The following is a 10,855-nucleotide window of genomic DNA, read 5'->3' on the forward strand; positions in this document are numbered from 1 at the left end:
TAGGAACCTAGTTTTTGGTTTATTTTGGAGTATGCTTAAGCACGACTTGTATAAATTTTTCGAGTTTGTTTATGGCTTCATTTGTGGAATTTTGTCAAATTTGCTATTGGGAACATGTTTTTTTTGTATTTTTGAGTATGTTAAGCATGACTTGTCTAAAGTTTTGAACTTTGGTTGTGGCTTGATTTGTCGAATCATATAATATTCTATGCACCAATTATACTGATTTGCTTATCTGGATTTTTCTATTTGTGGGTTCTAAGATGATAATAGACGATGGCACTCTCTCATATGATATATTGTATAATAGTCAAATGCTTGGTATTATTTATGGTATAATGGATGCGACAAGATATCAAGGCCTATGTTTATCATTCTATTGTTTCATATGCATCAAATTAAATATATCTGAGTAGTTGGTGTTTTTCAATTCCTATTATAATCTTTAGAAACAAATTCTGAATATAAAGTTGATGGTTTGCTGATGTCAACTAGATGCAACAAGATATCAAGGGCTCATGCTTCACATTCTGGTGTTTCATATGAATCAAATTAAATATCTTTGAGCAGTTGGTGTTTTTCAATTCTTATTATAATCTTTAGAAATAAATTATGAATATAAAGTTTATTGTTTTCTTATGTCAACTAGTGTGATATTTTCGTCCAAAAAAAAAAAGAACAAAACAAAACTAGTGGGATGCTTTATCATATAGGGCTCTGCTGGGAAAAAAAAAATGTTAACAAATTTCAACTAGTATGTAATGGTGGTATTCAGGAAAGATACACTTGAGTAGTTGGTAAGATAAATTGCATGCGTGATATCTTAAATATTAATTCCATTTTAGAAATTTCAAGTGCATTCTTTACTAAACAAAGGCAACCACATTATATATATATTACACAATGTAATTGCTTCCAATTTGTTTTAGGTGGTTCACATATAATGTCTCAATCGATCATGCATGGAAATAATGGAGAAGAGGAAGAGGAAATGGAGGGAGAAGAAATGAATGAGGAAGAAATGGACGAAGAATTTTATGAAACCATCAAGCATTTACTAATGGCAATGGAAGCAGTGGTCCAAGTGCTACATGAGCTTATAGTTATCATGCGTAGTGAGCATATTGGGCGTCCATTAATCATTTGGCCAATTACTACAAGCACGTATGATTATATACATAAAATATTACATGAAGATCCTGAAGACTTCCGATAAGTCTATAGAATATATCCAAATGTGTTTAGGAAATTATTCAGTATCATCAAAGACAAAACACTCCTACAAGATACAAGATTTACTTGTGTTGAAGAAATACTTGCTACATTTTTACTCATTGTAGGCCAAAATTCTTGATATTGTCTTACTTGCAAGACATTTGATTGATCACATTTTGCTACTAGCAAAAACTTCAACAAAGTCTTGAAGGCATTGAATACACTAGCACCAAAGATGTTGGCTAAACCTGGATCTGCAATACCAGTAGAGATAAGAGAGAGTACAAGATTTTACCCGTGCTTTAATGTGATGAAATTTATTATCATAAGTATTATTGTTATTATTCCAACAATGATCAAACATATATAGTTTTAATTATAATTTCATATTAATTCATTTCAGGATTGTATTGGAGCTATTGATGGCACACATATTCCAGCCATGGGAAAGGGACGTGATGTAAGCAGCTACCATAATCGTCATGGAAAGATATCAAAAAATGTATAGTAGCATGTAATTTTGATTTGGAGTTCATATACGTGCTTAGTGGATGAGAATGTTCAGTTCATGATTCAAAAGTGTTAAATGATGCTTTATCAAGGAAGGTTCAGTTTATATACACTTGTTTGGGCTTAAATTTCATGTGCCATCCTAACTAACTATTAGCCCATGTAAAAAACAGTGGCTTGGGCTTAGTGTTACCAAAATTAGAAGTCAGCCCAGATTGTTTTAGAGGCCTAGACCTTTGTGAATCAATTGCAAGGAAATAAACTTACATGTTAAAGATTAATCACCATTAATGGTGATTTAATCTGGACAAATCAGTTTTTAATTGGTTTAAAAATTAAGCCCAACTTCTAATCTCTCCAAAGGCTCAAGATTTGATCATCACCATTGATCACAATTCCAGAGATCAAGTCAGCAGATTCTTGGGGAAGATGTTTCGCTAAAAAAAAAACCCACGTGACTCTAAAGTCAAGGTTTCAACAGGGGAGAGGAAGTGATGGGGAGTCGGTAGAAGGTTTAATTGGAAAACCACTCCCCATAACCATTTAATGCCAGAAAAGGAGGGCCAAGTTTCCTTCCTATGCTCGTGAGGGCTTTGCATTAGAGCAAGTTGGGTTTAGAAAAGATTTACAAGAGATAGGAGAGTTGGTTTATCAGAAGATCAAAATTGATCATCATGGAAACTAACTGTTGATGGGGTCTCTTGTCAGACTAATTACTCCCCTTTTTGCGTTAGAACAGAAAATCCTCTCAATAAGATCTGTCCTTCAGATATTATAAACCCTCATTCAGATTCTTGATAAATATGAGAGGAGGTGAACAGGATAGTGGCAGCCAGAAAATTCAATCAAAAACAAAACTCTCAAGTCATAATGAAAAACTCAAACAAGAGCATACGATCTCAAAAGACCTTTAGACTCTGAAGCAATCAGAACATTTGGTTTGAAAATCCATCCAGCCCCTAATACCAAAATAGGCAGATGTTTGAGAATCAACAGAACAGATCGCAGGTGGTCCACAATTAAGCATACCAGGTGCTGAAGTGCAGTTTCGGACCATAAATTGTCAATCCAGCCGCTTCCAATCCAATCCAAACTGAATAAATCCCAGTTCTGCTCATCCAACAAGCCTCTATGGCTAAAAAAGATTAAAGCTCTACCAATCTCAACATTGGTATCGATTTCTAGATGAACCTCATCAGTTGAAGGTGCTGACGCTTGAATCCAATACAGATACATCTAGTCCAGCTTGAGTCACATGCAACAATCCAAGCAGAAATCGAAGTCCAATGTTCTGTTGTCCTTTCAGACGTGGTAGTCCCCTTTTGTTTCAAATTGTAATAGGCAGTTCTATTTGAAACAGTTTGATTTATTTTCAATATTCATTTTGGCCAGAACTACTAGTTTTACTATGGGAAATTGTGAAGTCCTCACCAGTCTGAGGCAAGAAAAGAACTTACTTGAGAGATATTCCTCTCCCAAATTCACAATCACTTGTTCAAAGTCAGTAACTTGGGGTGCAAGTTATTTATTTTTCATAAATTTGTTAGGACTGCTAACAGTGGCACGCTCGCACACCAAAGAAAGTTGACTTGTTGACCACAAATGGTTTTCAAGCCAATGGGGAATTTTACCCTACCACCACAGGACTAAATCTAAACGGGTGAACAACACTCTTATCTCTTCGTTTTTATTTATTTATTATTATTCATTATATCATGCTTTGCATACAAATTTAATACATATTTTATGATTAGGTAAATATTTCTTAGTCAATTGTGAATTTCCAAATCAACAACAATGTTTAGCTCTATTTTGGGGTGTACAATATTATCTCCAAAATTTTGCTGGGTAAGGTCGTGACCCTGAAAACGCAGTTGAGTTGTTCAATCTTCACCATACTTCCTTGAGGAATATAATTGAGGGATATTTGGGATATTTAAATCAAAATTCACAATTTTCAAGTCAGTATCTCCATTCCCATATAGGACTCAAGCATAGCTTGTGTTAACTTGTGCAGGACTACATAATTTACGAAATAGTTTGGACCCATATTCTTTGTCTTCTCTTGATCAATCAGGGAAGGATAATATTCCTCCTATTTCTATTATTTCGACTTTGACAAAGGATGACATACATCGAATGGAAAAATTATGGGTTAGCTAGCTAGCTAAAGAAAACTACTTTCAGCAACCCATGCACGCGCAACTGCTACCAAGCTTGTAGTGAACCTCACTCCAAGGCTTCAATAATATTTCTTGTCCTTATAATTTGACATACTTTTCATTTTCGTTTCTGTGATTTTAATTTTTGATCATGTACTTTTACTTGACTGGCAATCAAGCCAAAAGTTTAACAATGTTGAGAAAAATAGAAGAATTACCTTGTGGGCTGATTGGAAATGTTATGGTGAGGAAATTGTTGTCAAATTTCATCTATTAATACAACCGAATTTACGATTTGGACATAATTGCAAAACAAGCAAATTTATATGAACAAAATTGTCAAAATTGAAATGACGTAGACTACATAATTTACTTATAGTTACTACCTATTTTGAATTGCAAGAAGCTAAACGTTAAGTTTTACCCTACTTCAACGTGAGAAAATTGATCTCGGTTGGGGAGCAAAATTGATCTCGTTTTGAGGTCCTCGTTTGTGAGAAGGCCAGCCAATCTCAGACATCACGATTCACAACATCCACATTAGCTCTACCTTCAAAAGTAACTGGAAACCAATTGCCTTGAAAATAAGAATATATAAGCTCTTCTTTTTCTTTTTCTTACAGTTCCCAAAGAAGTTTCTTTCGTTGCTCATTCATCAACTACGTACCTCTTCAGAAATTTTAGGTGATAATTATATAATAGAGATGATTTACTTATATTTAATATTTAATATATATACATTAATGTAAGTTTATTCATATGTATATATATTAATTTACCTATATTTTTAAGTACAATGATTTACTCATATTTGCAAATACAATTAAAAATAGGCACATAGTAATTTTGAATTTAAAAGAATGGGACATGGGTACATTTAATCTATAGATGAAAATTAAATTAAAGAGAATTCGCAATAATTGGATGGAATGAAATTGGATATGTTGCAAAAAAGGAAAAATCCCACCCTAAGTAAAAGAAGACAAATGAATTGTAAAAGAAAAAAACATTAAATGTCACCAATAATCAACATAATTAATTGAGCAAAAATAAATATTAATTGCACCAAGTTAATTGAAAAATAAAGTCAACAACGTAATAAGAAATCAACATAATTAATTGAGCAAAGGTAAACTACAATGAGGGATATTTTGGAAAATAAAAAGTACAATATCGGATTTTACTTATAAAAGTCAAGGTTTTATTTATAGAAAAATAAACTGATGGGCTGCAGTAAGGAAAAATATGAGTTTTGGGGAGAAAAACCAAATTTACTCTATATAGAATGCATGCATGCCATTAGCCGAGGATGGTTCAACTAGATGGAGATATATATATATAGCATATATAGTTACTATTTTTTGAAAACTTGACCCAAAAAACGAAAGAAAGAAAATAGTAGTTAAAAATTGAACGAAAAAGAATTGCTCTCGTTAATTCTGGATTACAGTGTTTGGCAGGATCAGCATGAGCTCCTACTAATTTGAGACCAACAACGTAAATATAAATGGCAACGTCTTTCTCTGACTCCTGCGTACTCAAGTACTAGCTAGATCCATTTGTTTTGAAGAAAAAGACCATGTCCAAGGCATTTTCCTTCTGCATTGTTGCTCTCTTGGTGTTTTTGCTTTGCGTTGCAACAACGAATGCCAAATCAAATCGATAATGGCGTCATGCGGCGCGACCAACCGGTTCGTTGTTCGGGGTCACGTTGCATGCCTCCGCCAAGCAACTCTTATGGCAGAGGTTGTGAGAAGGAGGCCAAGTGCAGGGATGGTCATCGGAGACTAAAGTAAGTCCCAAAGAATGGACCTTTATTAAAAAAAAAGACGATGAATTCAAGCCATTGCTAGGTTTCCACCTTGTAACTATAGATCAGGGATGTCCATTCTTCTTATATCTATTCGTTCTGACCATATTTTGTACATGATTTTTTTGGTCAAAACTGTGTACATAATTATGCTTAAATTATACTTTGGGTGTTTCAAAATGTATTAGTTTTTGGTGTCCTTCGTTATCTTTGTTTTTCTGGTGCCCTTTGTAATTCAAATTCATAAAACATACTTATTATCATCTTTATTTGTCTTCTTTATTGCATTTGTGTGACTCTGGAATTTTCTGGAATTTATTAACAATTAAATGATTTTGATGGATTATTTGAGAAAATTTGTGAAAATTTTTAGTTAGTTACCATTGGTGAATGTGAAATTTCTGGGGAATTATTTGGATATTTCATGATATTATTTATTATTTTATGACAAAATTACTTGGGACAACTATTTAAATTTTTCTTGAGGTCATAATTAATTTGAGGTTATAGAATGATAGTACATGGTACAAGGAGTTCGTAACATTTTTGGTGTCCGGGGTTATTTTTAGTGAGTTTTTAAAATTGGACCATTAAAAAAATGACACATGGCAATTGTTGGTCGAACACCTTAGGCTCACCCAAGGCCCTGGGATGCCTGGCGACACTTGTCAAGCATGTAAAATACGAGTCACCTTATTCCTCTATTGTACTTAAATGATGCCAAATATATATGGATTGCACTATAGAAAGGGCATGTTTACTTTTCAATGGTTGCCTAACACATACGAGTACTTATGAAATGGAAAATATTAGGGCCCGATTGATAACTATTTAAATTTTAGTTTTAATTTTTCATTTTTCATTTTTTTGTGCTAGAGTATATAGAAAAAAGAGGGAGAATGAAAGTGAGAATGAGACTGGAGATGGGATTGAGAGGGAAGATGAGAGGGGAGGATGGGAGAGGAGTAACAAAAGTGAATACAAAAACTAAAAACTGAAATCTATTTGAAATTGTTCGCTTTGAAGTTTTTATTTTCACTTTTGTCACTCCTCCCTCCCATCCTCCCCTCTCACCCTCTTTCAAAATTTCATCCTCACTCTCATTTTCCTCTACACTCTAGCACAAAAATTAAAAACTAAAAACTAAGAAATGGTTATCAAACGAACCCTTAATGTGCAAATATCTATGGAACAAAATTTTGAGGATACCTCATAGCATCCTCAATAATTCTTGAAGGAGTCCCTGTTAGATATATACTATAAAAGCCAATATAAAAATGGATAATTCTATGAAAATAATATAATAAATACAATCAAAGGGGTGTGAATGTTACTTTAGATACATAACGTACACGAAGTAACAAGCTCATGGATTAAGATATAAATGGAAAGTGGTCTAAAGAAGTTAGATGCACGAGACCTTTCCGTACATATGAATATTGTATCCTAAAATGTTCCTAGTCATAGGATCACTAATTGGACAATGGTGACCCTGACAGGACCCGACCCAAATTTTACTTTGGAATCTGAGCCGAACCCTATGCGTGTCCAATACCTGGCATGTGCTGGCACACTTGACCAGATTGCCCTTCTAATTAAGACTCAAAAATTCTTTTTCGGTTTGACTTCTGCCGAAAATTCGGCAGAGTCTCCCCTGTAATTCGCTCATTTCCCAAAATTTTCACCTGTATAAAACACAATTCTATAATCCCAAACGTTCAGCATACAAGAATTTTATCCCTACTCAATTCAACAATGGTTCACATCATAAACAAAACACTAGCATTTACCTTGTTATAAACGAGAATTAACGGTAATCCATATTTGGCCCAATTACTATGGGTTACAACTAGACCAATTCAAAACATAGTTCAGCAGTTTATTAACGGTACCCTTACCAAGGGATCAAGCCACATATAGTTCTTTCGTACTTCCCTAACCAAAAGCTTCAACTCTAAGTAATCCTCTAAAAACGTACAAAATATTTTTGATTTAAGAACAATCTTTCACCCACTCACATATGTGCAAAAACAACCCAGATATGTATGAAAACGAGAAAGTTACTAAAATAACTTTTGGCCACATAAAACTTTAATATAACTGTCAACAGTTTGAATAAAACATGCTTCTATCTTCCACATATAATAGCAAACTCACAACTTAAGAGAATAGACATGAATTGTAGAAAATCCTTAAAACTTGGAAACCTTCAATCCATGTCTCATAAAATCAGAAAATATATATTTAAACTTTTACCCAAAAATACCAAGATAAAATCATCAATTTTAGTTTAAACATCTTAAAACCCAAATACTCTCCACCTAGGCGTACCCCCATTCATATTCCGTCAATTCCTTTAATATACCGTCATTTCTGATAATATTCCGTCAATTCCTTGTGTCACATAATGTGACACATCCTTGCAAGTCTCGGTAACACAAAGTAAACCGAAGCCGCATTCCTCGCAGGCCTCGGGAACACAAAGTCAACCTGAGCCGCATTCCTCACAAGACTCAGGGGACCCTTAGTCAACCTGAGCCGTATTCCTCACTAGACTCATGGGACCCTTAGTCAACCTGAGCCGCATTCCTTGCAGAACTCGGGGGACATGTAGTCAGCCCGAGAACGCATATCCTCGCACCACACGGTTCAGGTGTCCTGGGGAGTACCCTGCAGTGGGTTTGAAAACCATATATCGAAACTTATCATAAAATTTCCCATACTCCACAAATCCATATTTCAAATCTTTTCTCAACTACCTTTGAATTTACACCACATACTGTTGAGAACTAGTGTCCATAATTCATCATTTTCAAACCACTAAGTATATATATTAGATATAGACATGTACTTAGATGTTTAATTAATTAATTATTCACGTCGAAATCCGATTAACCAACCATTCCCAACTCTTCACAACTAAACACAATATAATATCCTTAGAAGGTAAAAACGATTGCATAGTAGCTCATAAACATTAAATCATCCAATAACACTCAGTCAAATACTTTAATAGTAATCATAATAATAATAATAATAATAATAATAATAATAATAAATAAATAAATAAATAAATAACCCCTAGAGATCCCATCACTTCTAATAATGCATAATCTTCGAATATTAGACATAACATCCATGAATACCATGAAATAACATAATATAATCTCAAAATCCAACTATAATCAAAATAATTCACATAACTTTCAAGCCTTGTATATAGGATTGTTCTTGAACTTCTCGAAGGATGAAACTACCTCGGAAGACTCTCGGTCAACCGAGTGGTCAAACTTCCCAAATCTAGTCAACCGGGCCCCCGGAGCCCGCGACCTGTGATTTTCGATCCGAAAGTTCCTATAGGTTCAACAAGGTTTAATAAACATGTCCTGCCAGTTTGGTTCGAATCGAACGGTCGGATCGCTTGCGATCGCATGATCGAACGGTTACTATTTACCTAAACTTTGAATTATTGAATCGAAGTATCCGGGACTTCGATTCTCAATCCGCGAGTTTCTACAAGATCCAAGAGGTGCCTAGATCAACATATTTGAAAATGACGTCGATCGAACGGTCCGAACACATCGAATCCGGATAACGCCTAATATGCGATATCCGATCGACAGTCAAACGGTAATCAAATTAAAATTCGAGTATACCGTCATGCTTGGGACGACGTGGGGATCATTCTAGGATAAAAACCCAACCTTGACACCCCACCGACGCGCCGCCACTGCTGGTGGGTGTGTAGAGCAATTTTTCGGCGATCGAAAATCTCCAAACCGCCGGCCAATAATCACACCTACAGATCAAGCACATCAAGGGGAGCAACTTTATACCTTGGCTCGAAGATCAATTCCACCATTAAAGCCCTCGAACGAACGATTTTGTCTCTTGAAAAATCGAGAAAATTCTTAGTTTGAATTTGTCAGTTCTACTTGAAATTGGGTCGGGTCTTTGAGGGAAATTTCAAAGGGAAGGTAGGGGAGTGTTTTGGGTGTAATTGCATGGCTTGGGGTGGCCGAAGTTGGCTGGAAAAGCCCTTGAAAATCACTATTTCGAAATAGCCAAAATGGCTATGTTTTTTCCTCAAATTTTTGGTTTAATTCCTTGGAATTTGGGGCTGGAAATTAGTATAGGTGTGTAGAGGAGAGAAAGATGAAGAGTATGCAAGTTGTGGCGTTGAAATTGGTGTCTAAACGGAGGAGAAATCTGAGTTTGAAATTCGCTTTTCGTGGAGCTCGCGATAGATTAATAAATTAATAATTAAATTTTAATTTAGGATCGGGTTATTACAGACCCGCAAAGACTGGTACACATTATGTCTGCTCAATTGGGAGGATGACTAGTCTGAAGTCATTCTTGTGGAGACACTAAGACAGATGTGTAGGTGCTCTATAGAAGATGGAGTCCACTAAATGCGATCAACTCTAGAATTCTTGTATGGAAGTCTTACTCACAAGTGTCAACACAAAGAATTCTAAGTTGTTATAATGCAAATTAGTCCTCAGACCTGAGACATAGGTTGTTTCTCTTTGAGAACACTATACAGTCGTATCGAAAGGATGTGACTTAATGGTGTTCCTCAGGATTCTCAGCATGTACACATGGAAAGATGAATGTACAACAAGGAATCTCTAATACTCTGAAGATATGATTCAACATGGAAATTGAAACAAGAACGTTTGCAATTTCATCCAATTGAATCACATAACCAAGAGACATCATATTAGGGGACTTGACACGAGCTTACCATATCCCAAGAATATGACATAGAGTATTGAATTAGAGAAGGATCGAATTGCATTGTAATCACAAACTGACTAGGTTCTCTAAATGAATTCTTTTTAGCTTGGTAAGCCATGACATGTTGCTAGGTGTCACTCATGGCTTGTGGAAGCCCTGTAAGGACTAATTATAATTAGCCTTCGCCAATAGGGAGAATTGTATAAAGGGATACAATTCACACTTGATTTAGGAGGAATCTTTCATATCCACTGCCTCGCTAATTAGAACTTATAAGATCGCACACCGAAAAGGAGTCGATTGGGAATTAAGAAGAGAATGATGATTTTGTGGTTTGGTCAAAGCCAATGTGAAAGTCAAAGGTCAAATGTCAAACGGTTGACCCGACACTTGACACGGTCAACTAAGGATGACC

The sequence above is a fragment of the Prunus avium genome, chromosome 8 (assembly GCF_965620075.1).
Source record: "Prunus avium chromosome 8, drPruAviu1.hap1.1, whole genome shotgun sequence".
NCBI classification, from domain to species: Eukaryota; Viridiplantae; Streptophyta; class Magnoliopsida; order Rosales; family Rosaceae; genus Prunus; species Prunus avium.